Genomic DNA, 18,622 nt, shown 5'->3' with positions numbered 1-18,622 from the left:
TTTGTTCTAAGGAGAATGGTACCACAAGGAGAGCAAGGGGTTACCTGAAACAAATATATAGCTTTGCGATGTTCAAAGTTAAGCGACGGCGATGGAATGTGTTTTACGTAGAGTACACATGTACCTTTCCCACCCTACTCCCACTACTTCCTTACCTCTAGACTAATCATGAATTAATTGAAATTAATTAATTAAACAAACATTAAAGTTTACACCTTAGCGCCATAGCGGCATAGCGACTTAGTTCCTTAGCGGCAGGCAACCCCCATAACCATCCCAATAGTGCACTCTGCACTAAAAAGGAAAATCGTCTTCTTTAATGTAGGCCAATGAAAAGGATTAAATCCTGGAAGAGTTAACAAAAAGTAGTCAATCCAATTGTCCATAATTATAATTATAGTATTCCTATTACTTAAAAGGAAAATTGATAACTTTCAACTTCAAGTCCCATACCTTCGTATAAGCTAGTCACTTCCAATACGCTAACACATGCAAATGACTGGAAATATCTCCTATTTCTTCTAATGGATAGGAGCTGGATAAGAACGGCGTAAGCTTAATAAGGTTTGGAAAACGTTACAGAAATGCCATAAATCAAATGTATCATAAGACTATCCATCGATTTATCAAGAACGTTCTAGAAAAATTGTAATTCACAGCTTTATATGGGCGTGTGGTCACATAATCGCTTAAAACTGTTAAAATCTGTCAGCACCTGTTATAAAGTTGTTCTGTCAACAGAACCCTGCGGTGACAATTAACCTTTTTGTTAATCATTTCCTTGATGATATCTTTAATTCATTTTCATAAATCCTTGCCTTAAAACTCCGTCCTGGAGCCATCTTACACAAAGTCACCGTTCAAAGCAGTTGTTCACATGTACAGCCAACTGGAGATCCTGCTAACTCATTCGCTACTTTCTCTAAAAAACACGTTAAAAGGAATATGGTATCTGCAATAAATGTTACCAAGATCTTTGTTAAAAATATTCTAAACTATTATCTTGATAACATCCTTACATGTAATGGTCATTTTCCTAAACTAAAAAAACTCGCTTAATTCACCACTGTACAGTTATTTGAAAACATTACCATTGTGTAATAAGCTGCTGAAGAAACCTCACTCCATCAATATATACTTGACTAGAATAATCAAACTTACATGTAGTTTGAGCATACCAATGTAGCAATGACATGTCATTACACTGGTTCTTCAAGTTCTTCAATAATCTCTTCCATAATTGGTCTGGCCTCAGGTTCTGATTGTAGACATCCCCGTATGAGGGCTCGAAGCAGGTGGTTTGTGACCATTGCGATTTGTTGATCACGCCTTTCAGGATCTGGTAATTCCCGGATGCACATTTCACAGAGAAGAACGCCGAAACTGTACACATCAACCTCAAGGCAACGATTTTAATATAATTTACTATCCAATTGCCGCGAGTCCAAATATCGCGCGAAACGAGTACTTAGCTCTTATTAACCGAGTAGAAGGTCTGTATGGGAGAATCTTGACCGAGGTCGTGAGTACAGACCGAACGCAGTGAGGTCTGTACACACGACCGAGGTCAGGATTCTCCCATACAGACCGACTTAGCTCGGTTAATAAGATGTTTATTATATGGCAAAGAAGAAAACTTTAATTCGTTTAATGTAACTGGTTTGTACTAGCTGACATTTTGCTTGGGAACGGCGATGAGCTTAACTTAAACTGGCCGAAATTTGCTCGTCTTCTCTATTTTTTTTTTTTTTCATCAGGCTTTTTGGCACTTCCATAAATGATTGAGAAGAAAATGAAAGAAAATGGTGAACATTTTTGTATTTTAGTTTGCTACTTTTTCAACGCAAAATGAAACCGGTCTAGATGTCGGTCTAGTTGGGAAAATATAGACCGCGGTCAACATCGATTTCAGCCAATCAAATTCGTGAATTCGGTAGTTCCCAGTCCTTGTGAGAAACAGCCATATAATAAAAAGCGATACTGCACAGTAAAACCTGTTTGCCGGACAGGTCGGCGCGCGCATGTAAAACTGTTCCACTCTCCCTCTTTCACTGTTAAATTTATTGACTACAGCAGTTGCATAATAAATCTCTTATTAGATGTTTTGATATGTAGTATCACTTTATATTTTTACTCGTTGCTTGTATTTTGACGAGCTCGTAGGTCTCGTCAAAATACGGCACATCACGTAAATATATATATATATGTTATTTGCCGGCTGGGAGGTCCGTATGGTGAAAAACTGTGACCGAGGTCTTGAAAATGCTGCCCGAGGCCGTAGGCCGAGGGCAGCATTTTCAAGCTCGAGGTCACAGTATTTCACCACACGGACCGACCATAAGCCGGCAAATAACATGTTTATTTTTTTTTTCCTGCAGTAAATTGGTTTTACAGATTACAAATGGGTTTGTTTACGCAACTCTTGTCATTGAATCGGCTTGCGCGCCGTCTACTAACGATTTGAAAAAGATCTTGGCAACGAGCGAGTAACTCAGATAGTAGACAAAGAAAGATGTATTAAAAAACAGATTTTTTTTGGAACTACTTTGTGTTAGTTGCATTTATTTCACCAGTTAAGTTCTCCAAAATTGTTTTCGCGGTGTGAAATTTCGTGCGAAGTTTGAAGTTTTACTACAAAAGCAATTTCTGTCCGTCGTTGCTTTTAAAATCACTTCGTCCCTTTTCTACCGTAAATTGAATAGCAGAAAGCGAGGAAATTCGTTAAGTGTATTCCCCACAAATTGTTCTAAATACAGCAACGAGCAGAGAGGTAAACTCGACTGAAATTGACTCAAATTTTACGGCGAGAGAAACACAGGATTACGCGCCATTACAGCGCCAAGCTACAAACAATTATGAAGCAAACTCTCACAACTTCAAAACACTCAATTGAATTTACTTACAGTGACTTTCCTTGCCATTTTAAAGTGAACACAGATAAACTTGCGTTGACTAATCGTCGACGGGTGTGTAAAAAAGGCAAAAGATTGACGATTACCGCTAACTTTTAGGAGCGAAATTTAGGCGGCGGGGAAAAAAATCCGGCCCGTGGGCCGTATCGTAAAAAGCTGGACCGATCACGTGCGTATGATTAGCCAATTAAATTCGAGGATTTAGGATTCCGGCCGGCTCAGATCCTTGAGAAAAAATAAACATCGATACTACACATCAAAACATCTAATAAGATAAGATTATATTTACTATCCAACTGTAACGAATACCGTCCAAATATAACAGTACAAATATACAGCGATATTGTACAGTTATTTGTACAGTAGAAAACCTGTTTGCCGGACAGGTCGGGGAGCGCAGGCAAAACTTTCACACTCTCCCTCTTTCGCTGATAAATAGGGAGTTTTAGCAAACCACGACGGCGACGGCGACGAGAGCGTCGCCAAACAAAAGGTTTAATGAGCAAAACAATGGCTGTGCACGTGCGTTTTGAATCTTAGTACTTTTCTTTGCCGTCCTCTGCAAAACAACAACGTGAAATGACCAAGTTAAACGTATTTTGGAAAACGCGAACCGCAATGGCTAATTTTTCGTATCTTCTTTTGGAATTACACGCTCTCGGTGCATGTTTAGCCTGAGCAAGTTTTTAGACCGATAGGCTTGCTAAACGGATTTACAGAGTTGCGACATTCGAAGGTAAAATATAAATTCACTTTTTACAAGGCGTCGTCCCCGCCGTCGCCGTCGTCATTGCTAAAACTCCCTAATCTATTGACTACAGCAGTTGGATAATAAATCTCTTATTAGATGTTTTGATATGTAGTATTGCTGTATATTTTTACTCGTTTGTATACGGCACAACTCGTAAAAATGTACAACGATATTACATATCAAAACAACTAATAAGATATATTTATAATCCACCAAATATTTCCGCTCACGCTCGATTGGTCTAAACGCGTCACGTGACTGAATATTCCCCAACTAAAACTGGGGAATATCCGAGTGATATTCCCCAATTTTTAAAACCGCGTGTAATGCGAAAAAGATTTGAAGGATATTAAACACAGTAGCCTAAATTTGGCGCGAAAATATGCTCGAACATTTGTCCTTGGACATTATCTGTTCCTCAAAGCTCACAGGAAAACTGTTCGCTTCTCGGAACAGATAATGTCCGCGGACAAATATTCGAGCATATTTTCACGCCAAATGGACGCTATTGTTTATATATACCATAACACATGAAGATATCTAACGGCAGCGAGGTAAGATGTATGAACAGTCATTTGTTATCAGAGTACAAAACTACTCAGTTACTCTGTGTTTTCTTTTAAACAATTATCTTCGTTACAAGCCAATGGCGAACTTAAGACTTCTACAAATCATTATCTTAATATTCAATTAGCAAAATTCATTTCATCTTGCTTTGATCTGTGCAATATTCGTCTTTCAAATCGAATCGATGTAACTTGATTGATATGATTGCTATATATTTTTACGATAATCATTACTGTTTTAGTTTACTAAAGCTTTCGCTGCACTGTATGCAAATAAAGCTGGTTGCTCTTGTTCAGATAATGCAAGGTTTTTGCTAACTGCCATTAAGATCATGCACTTATCATTTGTGAAAAACACATACTACAACGGTAACACCTATTTGAAGGTTCACATTTCCCGGAAGAACATCCCTAATTTTTCAATCTGTTGCATTCTACGTTCGCTTTTAGATCACCATCTTGCCAAGATCTCAGGGGTGCTATTAAGAGTCTTCTAGTCATTTCACGAACACAAAGTTGTGAAATACTCTCCGCTAATGTCAAAGTATCTTCTTTTATTTTAGTGCAATTCTAATTCATTTTGCAATTCATCTCGTGAATCACTCGATTTGTTCCTTCACCTTTTTTATCATAGATGTGTATGTGTACACGTTACTTAATTGAACGATGGCAAACTTTAAGCAAGTCATAACTAACCTTGACTGTTTGATTTGAAGTGAGTGCTTCAGGAGCCATGTAAATCATGGCTCCAGGGCCAACCGTCATGGTATGTTGCATAAACTTTGCAGTTCCATAATCTGACACTTTGCCTCGCCATTGGTCACCCTGTCGCCATAGTAACACATTAACGCTGCTGATATCACGGTGAATAATTGGAGAGGGCTTCTTTTGGTGAAGGTAGTTTAATGCTCGAGCCACATCTAAAGAAATAATAGAGACTTCTGTAGCAGAGAGAGGTCTTTGCTCTAACAATGCTCGTAAACTTGATCCCATAAGCTCTGTTACAAACAAAGAACTTCCCTCGTCATTAGTTGCTCCAATGAACTGCAGCAAACAAGGATGGCGGCATCTTGAAGCAATGTCCATTTCTCGTTCAAACAAAGCACGGTTGTGTGGAGAAACAATCAACTCATGGATTTGCTTCACTGCTACAGAACAGCCACAGTATTTCCCCTCGACAACACTTCCCCAGCCTCCCTTACCAAGGAATTTATCTGTCAGCTGAATTTGATCTCGGGAAATGACCCAGTCAGGTGTGACCCGTCGGCGTTGGTGTTCACTCAACGCTTGCTGAGCTGTTGAAAGAGTTATCTCCAATTCATTTACGTGCTGGTCTTTAACCCTCAGTTGTCGTTCTTGTGTAGTAACTTGTTCCTGTAAATTAGCCGTTTCGTCCTCTTTATCTCGAAATTGTCCTTGTAGGTTTGTTAGCTCTTGTTCCATCTCTCTAAGTTGTCTTTGTAAATTATCTTTTTGATCTTCTCCCTCTCTTAGCCATTGTTCCATCTCTCTTAGACGGTCCTGAAAATTCTCTCGTTGCTCGTCTTTGTCTCTCAGCAGTTGTACCATCTCTCGCAGTAAATTCTCTTCCTGTTCGTCTTTCTCTTTCAGCTGTTGTTGTATCGCCCTTAATTGTTTTTTTGAGTTCTGCTCTTGTTGGTCTTTTTCTCTCAGCTGTTCGTGTAAGCTGGCCTCTTGTAACTCTTTTTCCCGCAATTGCCTTTGAATATTTGTCAAGTGCTGTTCTCTTTCGCTCGATAATCTTTCAGAGTTTTCTAATTCACGGTCTTTCTCTCTCAGTTGTTCTTCGAGTCTTCTCACCCGCTGTTCCATCTCACTCAATGGTCGTTGCCAGTTTTCTTCTTGTTGACCCTTTTCCCTGGACAGCCTTATTTCATTAAAAATCTGATGCTGTTGTTCAATGAATGCAGTAGGATCAGTTTGGCTGGATTCCCCAGCAGCCGTAAGGACATCAGCTGAGTTGACTGAGTTTGTTTTGCGAATTTTTCTCACTAATTCCCCACCTGAAGAAGATATCAATTTTTAAAACGTGTTCAGTACAGTAAGTGTATTATAAGCTTAGAACTACACCTGTAGTTTAACCACTGAAAACCAAGCGTTTGAAGATTTCCCTGCATATTTTTGCATAAAAGGCACAGCACAACACAGTGAGCCACAGTAGTCGACACTATAAAAGTCCCCCCATGACATTGTTTATCGATTTATACTACAAGCACAATGTTCACATACATGCCTAGACAAAGCCTGAATGGGGCCAAAAAAATTCATTTCACACTCAAAACCTTATTAATAAGGGTTTTTTTTAAAACAATTCACAGTAAAACATACGGGCAAAAATAAACGATGTTTCGACCGCTCTTCGGTCATTCTCAAGCTAAATGATGAGGGTAAAAAAAATAACATATATATATATATATATATATATATATATATATATATATATATATATATATATAGGGAGAGAGAGAACGAAGTAAACATATGTGCTAAAAGATGAAAACGGAGTGTTAAGAACACTAAAAGTATGCAAAAAATTTTTATCAACTATATAAATTTGCACATATTGTTGCTTCATCATCTCTCTCCCTATATATATTTATATGGTAATTTTTTTACCCTCATCATTTAACTTGAGAATGACCGAAGAGTGGTCGAAACATCGTTTATTTTTGCCCGTATGTTTTACCGTGAACACTTACAACCGAAAAAGAAAATAAAAGAAGCTTTGAGCCAAGCTCTTAACTACTATTTTGCCCTAAGCCCAGTTAAAAAATAGTAACCCAGAACACAAACAATAACTAGGCTTACCCCACACTCAGTTGAAAAGATCATTTCCCCCTAAACTTGATAAAAGCCAGTATTTTAAAGCAGATGTGGGAATTACGCACTACGCTTGAGTGATTCTCGACCAGCTGCATGTATCACAGGGAATTTTTTTTTTTTGGGGGGGGGGGGGAATATACTAATCTCCATAGTGGCGTCATTTTGTCCCCAAAATTTATCTTTATCTTGCAAATCCTTCCATGGCATAGAGGAGAAAAACGAAACTTAAAAAACTTAGTTAGCTTCTTCTGGACAGCATCGAAATAAAGTTAGTAATTCCTACACACCTTATCTGAAGTTAGTAAATGAAAAACACCAACAACTGTCTAGACTTGCCTGATGGTCTATAATCACAACTCATTGATTTTGCCAATGATTCATCTCTTCGAATTTGCTCCTTAGTAGCATCCTGTTTGTCCAGTGGTTTCTTTCCTGTACATGAAGTCTCTTTATGGTTCTCATCAAAGTCGTCCTCTGGTGTAACATTTTCTATATCAACAAACATTGCAAAATCTGTCTTACAAACAAAGAGCTGTCGTCCATTCAGTCAGCCATTTCCACTTCCAACTCTTTCATCCTACATAAAGTGGAAAAAGTACAGTCAGTATCACTTACTGCAAGGCACAAAACGTTTGCAGATTATGTGAATGGTACAAGGGTTCTTGAAAAGCATGATTTGCCCACCATGACTTGATTATCATGTACCTTCGCAAGTTTACTTACCTACACCTGCCATTCATGCACAGTTGTGTGATTACAATATACATGTATATGGGTTATTGACATAGCACGGGACCAAGCATAAACACACAGAGAAAGAACTTGGCCAATAAACAGCCATCTTGACTAAACAAGCTTTGTTGATAAATGATTTATAGGGCTTTAAGGGAAATTTTGCCGGCAGGACACAGCATGTAATCCTGAGCGGGCAAGATGGTGCCAGCTTATCTACTTGGGAAGTCAATCACAGTGCAGGATTTGGTTTATCTTGCCCACTCAAAAATGGAGCTACCATGGACGACAAAAATGTTCAGACACTTGGCAGTAAAATTCGATATTCTTGGAAATGTCTTGGAAACATTTGTCCCCCTTCACGCCCAAACAACGTTGATTTTTCTATTTCTTAGACCACACAGACCAAAGTGCCTACACAACATTGATTTGGGGGCCCGGGGGTATTAGAGAATTAACACTAGATGCAAATAAAATAGAATAAATGCTTAAATATCGAACAGCGTCATTTTCTAAAAGTATCTCAACTCCTCCTCTCACCCATTTGTAGTCATATCATAGGGTTGAAAATATGATTTCAGGTAAATAACGACAAAATCATCATGTGGGTTAACTTTATGAAAGAATAAATACCAAAAATAAGTCATGAGATGCAACTAAAAAGTAGGAAATGTGCAATTTACATATTTATGGTACATAAATTCTAATTTATGTGGATTACCCACCATTTTCAGTCCCACAAATGTATGCATATTTCCACTCGCATCTTTCTCTTTGCCAATATAACGTACAGTTCCTCTGAATGGTTGATCCTCTATGAATGTCACAACTCTTTGCGCAATTCCAAGTACTTGGTTAATTCTTTCCTGAGGAGACTTTCTTTCACTTTTTCTGTTAGGAAAGGATTGCATAACTGAATCCATTACACTTGATTTCAAGTTAGCTTGAGCTTTTTTATCCCTTTTTGGAGATTTAGAGTCAGGATCATCTCGAGGTGTTAATTTATCAAGTCCAACAAAGACACCAGAGTCTGGTCGACAGGTAAAGTAACGCTTCTTCCTGAATGTTCCATCACTTGTTCCATGCCCTTGACTTTCCTAAAGGAATAAAATAAAACAGACTAATAATCCACCTCAAGACCCCAGCAGAGAAGTGAAACTGAAGGTGTTAATTACCGTGACATTTACATTTCACTTAACTATGGCACAGGAAACATTTTCTGACCTACTGTATCTAATCCTTAATTATAATTACAGCATAATGGACATCATCAAAGTGGATTGATGAAGAAGACTTACACATTACAGAGTATACAGTATGACATGCAGAATTTTGCTGCACGAATTGTACTGGGACTCCGGAAGTACGACCATATCTCACAGGGAATCAAATCTTTAAATTGGCTGCGGGTCAGTGCTGGACTTTACACAAATGATGCGGTGATGACTTTCAAATGTATTCATAATCTTGTTCCTGATTACTTAATCGATACATTCATTTTTCGATCTCAAATCACTACATTAGAAACATTAGACAGAGTAATGACTTAAACATTCCATGATGCCTACTGGCTACCAGACAAAGGTCCTTTGCATATCATGGAGCAAAATCTGGAATGAGTTGAGTGACGATTTGAAAAGTTTAACTTCCGTGAAAGCTTTTAAAAGATGCATAACTGAACATATTTTGAATTTTACTAATGTAAATTCTTAATTCTAAATTTTAAACTTTTTTGACAATGTGATTGATTTTAGATTCTTTTCCTATTTTGATCATTCATCATTTTATTTAATTGTTGTATCTTCATCTATTTTATTCCATTTGTGACTGAAAAGCCCCTCGGGGAGTTGCAAATAATGTATGAAAATTATGTATGTATGTGTGTGCATGCGTGTGTGTGTATATATGTATGACATAAAATAAAATATCCAGTCAATATCCCTGAAGTAATGATGATGATGATGATGATGATGATTTAGAGAGGAAGCTACATCAGCCTTAGCTGGTTTTCATGCGGCTCCTCTATCCTTTGAAGTGCTTGTTTCTATGGAGGGTGGAAAACAGGAGAATTCAGAGAGAAACCCTCGGAGCAAGGCGAGAACCAACAACAGACTTAACCCAAATGAGGCACCAGGCCACAATCTAACCCGGGCCACATTGTTGGGAGGTGACCACTCTCACCACTGCACCAACCCTGCTCCCCAGTAAACATGTAGTCAATCATATCTTTGCCAAACCTGCTACTAGGTAACATTACCTTGTGCTAAAAGTAAAGAGTCAGCAGGCGGGTATATCCACATTGACTAACCATTGAAAAATACAAGTTAGAGTAAGGACTTTGTTTTACTAAGAAAAAAGATCTCTTGTTCTACATGTAAGATAAAACCTGCACCATGCATCTGCTAACTACATTCCAAGATGAAAATCACATATTTTATTTTTGATTCCTGCATGTTTTTCCAGTGTACATGCATACTGAGCTATACTGTGCACAGAATATGACAACATAATTTATGTGCAAGCACTGACTACTGATGCATCAGCAATAAAGCAACAATAGCACAACATATGAAATTCACAGACCATAGCACTGAATCCCCACTACAAAAGAATTGTGTGGTTCTCAACTATACATGCACAATTATTACATCATACCCTTTTGAACAAATTATTGTCAGACCACAGCTTTTAACGCATCTGTTCTCTTGTTGATGGTATACTGCATCATGACATTGTCAAAGAAGTCTATGGATCCAATTAGTTCATGGATCTACAGCTACTTTGATAATGTTATGACACAATTTGTCATCAGATGCATGCATAAAAAACTGCTATCAGTTTGTTTTGTACAATAACAGAAAGCTATTAAAGCATTCAAGCATAGACTTCTGAAAAATGTGAAAGAACTTAAATTTCTTTTAGCCAAAATGATTTCAGAAGTCATGACTTCATAAACTTGAAATGATACAACAACTCAAAACTAAAATGCAGAAATGCAATTTCTATAACTAACCTTTATTCATGTGAAAAGTGAACTGATCAACATGACACCAGCGTAGTACAAAGAAAAAATCAGAGTTCCCGACAGGAATTGAACCCATGAGCTCCCAAACACAGGGCAGGTACTCTACCCACTGAGCTGTGCGAACTCATGGAAAGCAAGTCATTTAACTGAGTTTATATGTGACAGGCGTCAAGCACACTGCTAGAATCAGCACTGTCGAAGTCATCGTGAGAGTGATCAGTGAATAAAACTGGTGAATTTTAAGTTCGGTAATGAAATGTGAAAAGTGAACTGATCAACAAGAGACAAGCGTGGGACAAAGAAAAAATCTGAGTCACCTACAGGAATCGAACTCATGGGTTCGAAAAAATACTCAAGATCTGCGTGTGATGGTGTCATCTACATGTATGTTCCAGTACTTTTATTGACTATAAATCCAATAAAAATTACCCAATGAGTGTGCAGAAAATTGACAATTATTCTATTAATTAGACTGTCAGATTGATGCAGGAAATGACCTACACCGTGAACCATCATTTTCTACTTTAAGACACGTAAAAGAATGTATTGCGAACTGTTAGAAAATTCTGTACACACGAAAACCGTTAACTAGAGCGTTTAAACCTAAAGGTAACTTCTGAAAAACATAAGCTTCAATAATACCTTGGCAGGGCTTGAAAAAATTTGCACTCAAGCTTGCCCTTTGGGCAAGTAACTCTCAAATGTTGCTTGCCTGGGGTGTTTTCCATACAGTTTCTGCAACTTCAATACATTGGCATTGAGTTTGGTTTTATATAGTGAAACTGGAAAATACTCACAGAAAATTGCTGAAATTTTAAGCCATGTTAAAATTTAAACACAATGTTTTCATGCAGAACACGGCTATTTTTACCAAAGAAATTCAAAAGAAATTTGATTGAGGCAGACTTTGATCACATGTCAACTTGGTAACCAGATGAAGAATTTGTTTCTACCTTCTTTTCCATAACCTGCAGGAACAAAAATGACCTGCACTTCATATACATCAGTCAAAACTTTGAATATCTTTGTTAAATATACTTATGAGAGTAGAAATTTATTAATGCAACTGGAAGTTTGCTGCAAAAGTTTTCACTTGACTCAATTAATAGTAATCAATAATAAGCTCATGTAAGCTGACACTGTTTCAATTTGTTTGATTTGCCACGCAGTGATGAAAAAAGTATTTAAATGTTAATAAATTCACAATGTGTAGTTCCAGAAAATATCCATACCTTTACCATGGAAGGGATTTTTTTAAGAACCCCATCCCTCTGGAAATTGCAATAAGCTGCATACATTTCTTTGAAAGTTTTGGTCTTTTAGAATCAAAACTCCACCCCTACCCCCAGGAAATTCCAATCCCGTCTGTGGCAGGAGTATGAATATTTTCTGGAACTGCACAATAGATTTTTTCAGTAATACGGCAGCCATTTTTAATTCTATTGTTTCAAATAGCTATTCTGGGATGCTTATGGGGCAAATATATACTGATTTGCCCCCTGAGCATCTCATAATAGCTATTTGAAACAATAGGATTCAAAATGGCCACCAAATCGTCAAAAAGGTTCATTGAAATCATTCCAACAATGTGGCATAGGATCTCTAACTGGATCCGGTGAGTTCGTTTGTCTCAAAATCCATTTTAACTGCTGTTCATTCCCATTTAACTAGCTGGAATATTCAATCATTATCTATCAACCCATATAATAGGTTATTGGGAGGCCATTATTCTATCGCATATTGTATCTTTGTTCACTTTATACTGTATTATACTGACAAGTCACTGCCTTTTTTTATAATTTTATAGGACTTAAACTTATGGATTAAAAGAGAACTTGGTTCAGAGGCACTGGCGCATTAGCATTTAAAACTGCCAAGAAATCCAAGAAAAGCCATTTTGATGTGAAAGCACAACACACCCGGGGGAGGTACTTTGGGAATTTCTGGTGGGGATGTGCCGCTGGGACCTTGGAACCCTTAGCCTATACCAGAGCTAGTTCAGCTGAATTTTGCTACCCTATACTAGAGTAAACTCCCCAAATCCCCCAATCTATCGACACTGTTGAGGCTGATTTGCGTAAATTTAAACTTGCTGATTTGATTTTTTAAAATATTTTTGAGTGGCAATTCGTTGTTTTTCATAGTCTAGATAAAATCTTCAACCCACTAGTCAGTTTTGTGAAAAATGGTACCCTATTCTAGACCCAAACACTCTGATTTATATACCCTATCCTAGAGTAAACTGTTTGAAAACCATACCCTTCACAGCGGCACATACCTATATAGCCCATATATGGCAGTGCCCCCCCCCCCGGGACAACACACCACCCTATAATTTGTAATTTTCGTCAAGCTTCATCTGAAACCCTTGATTTCCCATGCGTCTAAAATCTGCTTGTTGTTACAAAATTGTTTTCAAAAGTTTATTGGGTGGATGGCTAACCTGGGCTCTTGCCCACTGGGCAAGTAAGCAGAGAAAGTTACTTGCCCAACAGTAAAATCAACTTGTCCCAGACAAACAAGACAGGGGTTTTCTTGAGTCCTGCATGAGGTTAAGGGACTGACCACAACAACAGTTTCCAGCATTTTTCAACAGTTCTATGTTAACAGGTCAATAGTACCATTTTTTCCGTGAATGCTACATGTAGCATAATGGCAGAGAATAAATGGTCAAATATTGGTGAACAAGTTATGATCATTTTCCTGATGGCACAAATTACCATGATGGCAATGGTATGATCTTTTAAAACACCCTTAATTTTAAGGTTTTAGTGCTTTTCACTCAAAAACAAATTCAGTGACCTTTATTATGAGCATGGCAAACAGGGAGTTCTGTTCACAATTGAACAAAATTCACACATCAAAGCTGCTTTTAACAATTGAAGGCTTTTGTGCAAAAAGGGCGTATGTGACATTTTGGGCCGATTTTTATTTTTTGCAGGATCGAGCTAATTTTTGGCAGACTGACTTGTTTTGACATAAAGGGCATCGTTGCTTAATTGTTTTTGAGGATTTGCACTTCGTTTTCGAGAAATAACCTATGCAAAAAACTCAGTTTTCCAAGGGTATCTTTTGAGGATCTTTTGTCGAGCGAAAAAAAAAAAAAAACTTTGTTTTGCTAAACGATGAAGTCACTGAAGCATGGTATTTGCCACTAGGTTTATTATTCATATAATATTACACAATTCTCCTACTGTTGCTTCGTTAGCGCAAGCGAATAAGACGTTGAACTGGCCAGATGCGAGTTTGTTTTGTCGTGACACCGGTTCAATACGAGGTTGGTCAATTTTTTTTTCCGGTCTATTTTTCTACTTCTTTCAAAAATCAAAACATTTATTTAAAAAAAAAAACAAGCTGTCGAAGCTGCTAAAAGTAACCATTTAAGTTTGCACCGCGTCAAAATCCACCTAGGAAGGATTCACTCCAAAAGATGCCGCTCGGAAAACTGAGTTTTTTTGCATACGTTATTGAACATGGGACAATTGCATTCGTCAGTGTTTACCAATACCTTTGGGCATTACTTAATGAACATGGGCAATTGCATTTGTTAGTGTTTACCAATACCTTTAGGCATTACGCAATCCTTTTGTTTTACTTGCCATCGTACATTTTTCATATATTAGTTTTTCCTTCATAAAGTTAAAAAATTCTAATCCTTGGTGTGTGCAGTACGAATCAGAACTTCTTGGGCATTTGCGAATATCAAGGACACTTGGACTGTCAGGGCATCGTTTAAAAGTTTGGTTTATAAAATCATTTGGAATAGAATAAATGTTTAATCTGGTAAACAGTTATTTCTTGAAAACGAAGTGCAAATCAACAAAAACAATTACGCAATGATTATTTTCATGTCAAAACAAGTCAGTCTGCCAAAAATTAGCTTGATCCTGCAAAAAATAAAAATTGGCCCAAAATATCATGAAAGCACTTCAATTGTTTTCCTTAAATACCATAATTACTGCCATTCATAAGACTTATACAACTTCATAAGGGCTTTAACCAATTGACTCCTTGACCTTTTTGCCCACAATGCATTTTTTGGAGATTTTCTGCCTGGATGTGAGACAAATTAGCTCCAATCTACATAAAAGGCATTTGCAACATAACAGCATGCCTTTCTTTCCACTAGCACCGCGTTTTATGACATTTTTGTTCGGGCATGCACAGAAATCAAAATTTTGAGAACGGGAAAGTGACCTACGTCTTTAGGCTTTTTGTTTTTTAATTTTTTTTTTTCACCTTTCCTTTTTCTCCCTTTCTTATCTTTTTGCGGCAGTGATTGACTTCTACTGGGTTTGTTTCCAGTTTAAAAATTTCTGAGAAAGCATCATCGAGATAGGCAATTTTTACCATGGAGTGGCTAAGTGACGTTGCAGGAAATTTTGCACCATATTTTTCACTCAAATTCTTGAGCATTTACATGCATATCTTAGACTCCATTGGGCCAATCACTCTGATCTGGAAATCATTGGAGGTATCTTTTCCTACTGCAGAACTTGAGTATAGATGATGGTAATTTTGATCAAAGATAATGATGTCAGAAGTGGAACAAAGGCCAGTGCTTGTCACGCCGGTTACCGCCGGCACAGGAGTCAATGGGTTAAGATGGGCTTATAAATGGAGGGGCTTATATCTGAAGGGGCCTATAACTGGAAAAAAGAGTTTCGTAACAAGCTATAGCTACACATGTTGATTGAAATAGGTTTTCAGTTACTGCTGATAAAGCTTTAAAACAACATAATGAAACGAACACAAAGAAATAAAGCTAGAGGAAAGTACTATATCTGGGGGGTGCTTCACCATAACCGGATTCATTTTTTGGTTTACAGCTGGATAGCCCAGTGGGTCTCTCTAGGAAAAACATCTTTGAGATTTGTAAGTTTAAATTCCCACTCAGTCAGGGATGTTGGAAAGTGATGGTTAGTACAACTATCAAGCATGCTCTTGGTAAAATCTTGAGGCAATGGGAGCTTTTGATGCAAATTTATGGTTACTTCCTCCCCGACATGTTTTCAACTTGACATTCTTCCGTGCTAAACAAACACAAAGACCATGTTGACCCATGGAATACGGTTTAATTTGCACAGGAGACTACTAGGAAGAAAAAAAAAAAAGAAAGAAACTTGACCAACACTTTGACGAGGCCTCATGATCTCAGCTGGCATTGCAGATTCAACTCAAGTTTAAAAACAATTGTAGGGGCGGTTTTAGAGGGGCAACCCTAAAATACGAAATCCGGAATCCGGAATCCAGAATCCAGAATCCAGAATACAGTAAAATCCTGGTAACTCATACTCTGAATGGAAACAAAAGAGCAGTTCGAGTGAGCAGAGGTTCAAGTTATCGGAGTCAATAGAATATCCAACTTGCCATCTTGATAAGTGATATTTTTCTGATTTTTCAGCACTTCAGTATACAGTACAGTGCAAATAAAACTTATCCTATCAGAAACTGTAACATGACTATGCACCTTTCCCATGATAATACAGTACTCAGTGACGGCTAAAGGCAATGCATCTGGTATGATTCATAAGATCAGGAAATGACTGTCAAATATGTGAACAGTCGGTTGCACTAATTCAAATCAAATTGCAGAAGTGTTAGTTTTGAGTGTTTTTACCGATTACACAACAAGAAAAGCTAATGGGATAACATCCATAGTGAGTTACACAAACCAGAATTCAAGTTATTGGGGTAAATTTTGATCAAGGGAAACAAAATAATTTAGTTCGAGTTAGCAGGGAATTCAAATTATTCGAGCTCGAGTTAACCAAGTTAAAATGACTGAAAAGTGGGGTAAATCCAAGGGAAATGGGACTTAGTTCAAGTTAGCAGGGGAGTTTGAGTTATCCGAGTTTACGTTACCGGGGTTCTACTGTATTGAAGTGGAAAATGATGACACAAAAATGGAAGGCTAACTCTATCCATCCAAAACTCACTAACCCTGACTGGACAATGATTCATCTAGTAAATTGCATTATCCACCTTTTGCACAACCAAGCCACATCTATATCTAGGGGGTTGTTCAACACTATTTAATATGTTTTCAGTTTGTGGTTGAAGCTGAAAACAAAGAGAACTGACAACAGCAACAATAACATTTCTTTTTTTCCCATATTTATTTATTGGACGTTGCTGAAGTTAATTTTTTTCCATCATCATTCTCAATTTCACTAATTCCAGATTCCAGATTCCAGATTCCAGATTCCAGATTCCATATTTTAGCATTGCCCTTTTCAGAGCCACATTGGCTCTGAACCTCCTCCCATAGTTAATTATTTTTCCAACTTTGCAAAAAGTTGTGTGAAAACAATTCGATATTAACTGAAGCCACTGGACTTGTTTATGAGTTAAGAGCACTTAAAGCTAAGATTATAGGGGCTGTTGCTATGGTAATATTTTCCTTCACAAAAATGGCCATGATTGGGAATTCACTATGTATCATTATTATGGAAACAACTGTAAAATACTGATAGCATTGATTCATCAAAGAAGAAGTGCTGAAAAATACATGAAACCCTTTATGGGTGAATTGATACCTACGGTCAGTTCAACTCCAAACATAGTTCCAGGACAAGACGGTAATTCACCCTTGTACCATACGACACCAGGTAAATCCTGTTCAGATCCTTTCACCGACACAAACACTTGATGTCCTAGTGAGAGTCGTCGCCCAAAATCCAGACGTTTCCTATCAATAAACGTTTCATATCTCTCTTCTAAGGAAAAAATCGCCAAAAGCAAGTTCGTTTCTTCGTCCGAAAGCCGAGATAAGTCCGCCGTAGGACATTCAAGACGCAATGATTTACGATCAATTCCAACAAGGGATATCCTAGTTACATCTAAAGGTTGTTCAGCTCCAGGAATAGCTTCCAATAACTCTCCTCGTAGGACTTGAGTTGGTGTAGACTTCGTGGAAAGACCAAGCGCCCAGATATTTCTCTCAATTGTGTAACCCGCACAATCAACAAGAAGAATATAGTTGTTATTGGGTTCTTCCATACCGCATTGCAGACAAATTAGTAACTACTTCGTGTTCTCTACAGCAGGGGTAACCCGAAAAACTGACCCCGGTCCGCGGACCACCACTACGGACCGGGTCAGCGGACTACCCTACGGACCGATCCATGGACTACCCCTACGGACCCCTCTACGGACCACCCTAAAATAGTCTAAGAATAATAAATAAAGATTCTACTTATAGGTTGTCTAATAGTTAGAGACTCGTGTCGGTGATTTTTCGAGTGTTACACTGTACAAATGTAACAGACTTGGGTTTTTAACACCCCACCCCCCTCCCCCCAAAAAATGCCTAAAAGCTGTTTTCAGCGTAATGCCGATGGTAACAAGAAGGAAAGTTCTTACCTTCCTTTCGTGGCTCAATCTGGCTATAGAAGATATATTTTTAGGGCGTTTATTCTTGTTTGTATCTGTTATTGCGCTGAGCAAATTGTGAAGCCTGGAACGAGTTCACGGACCCACGGGAGAATGGGCTGAACAAAATGGCAGAGGGGAAAGAGCACAAATTTCGAGGCTTACCGGAGGCTTCCCCGTACGCGTCTTTCATATACTTTATGGCCAGAGCAAAGGAAATGGCAATGTGTAATGATATAAATTGCGCTCGAGCCTGAATCCAGGTCTGTTACATTTGCACAACGTAACGTTCGAAATTTCACCGTCACGAGTAATCTATCAGACAACCCGTTACTGAAATATTTATTTATTATTTTTATTTTATTTTGGGGGGTGGTCCGTAGAGGAGGTCCGTTGGGGTAGTCCGTGGATCGGTCCA

The 18,622-nt window shown here is 38.0% G+C and overlaps 1 pseudogene across 1 annotated transcript; it reads right to left on the bottom strand.

The window, feature by feature from the left end:
* Positions 1-301: 301 nt before the first annotated feature.
* Positions 302-18,224, bottom strand: LOC145466175 (uncharacterized; annotated as a pseudogene). The gene is made up of 5 exons (XR_014041832.1): positions 17,374-18,224; positions 8,531-8,902; positions 7,390-7,650; positions 4,926-6,266; positions 302-1,397 (listed from the first exon to the last, which is right to left on the bottom strand). The product of XR_014041832.1 is annotated as an uncharacterized LOC145466175 (transcript).
* Positions 18,225-18,622: the final 398 nt, after the last annotated feature.

Source organism: Orbicella franksi, chromosome 13, assembly GCF_964199315.1.
Source record: "Orbicella franksi chromosome 13, jaOrbFran1.1, whole genome shotgun sequence".
Classification (NCBI taxonomy): Eukaryota; Metazoa; Cnidaria; class Anthozoa; order Scleractinia; family Merulinidae; genus Orbicella; species Orbicella franksi.
The sequence above is the reverse complement of the archived record's forward strand: the minus strand, read 5'-3'. Positions and strand labels throughout refer to the sequence as shown.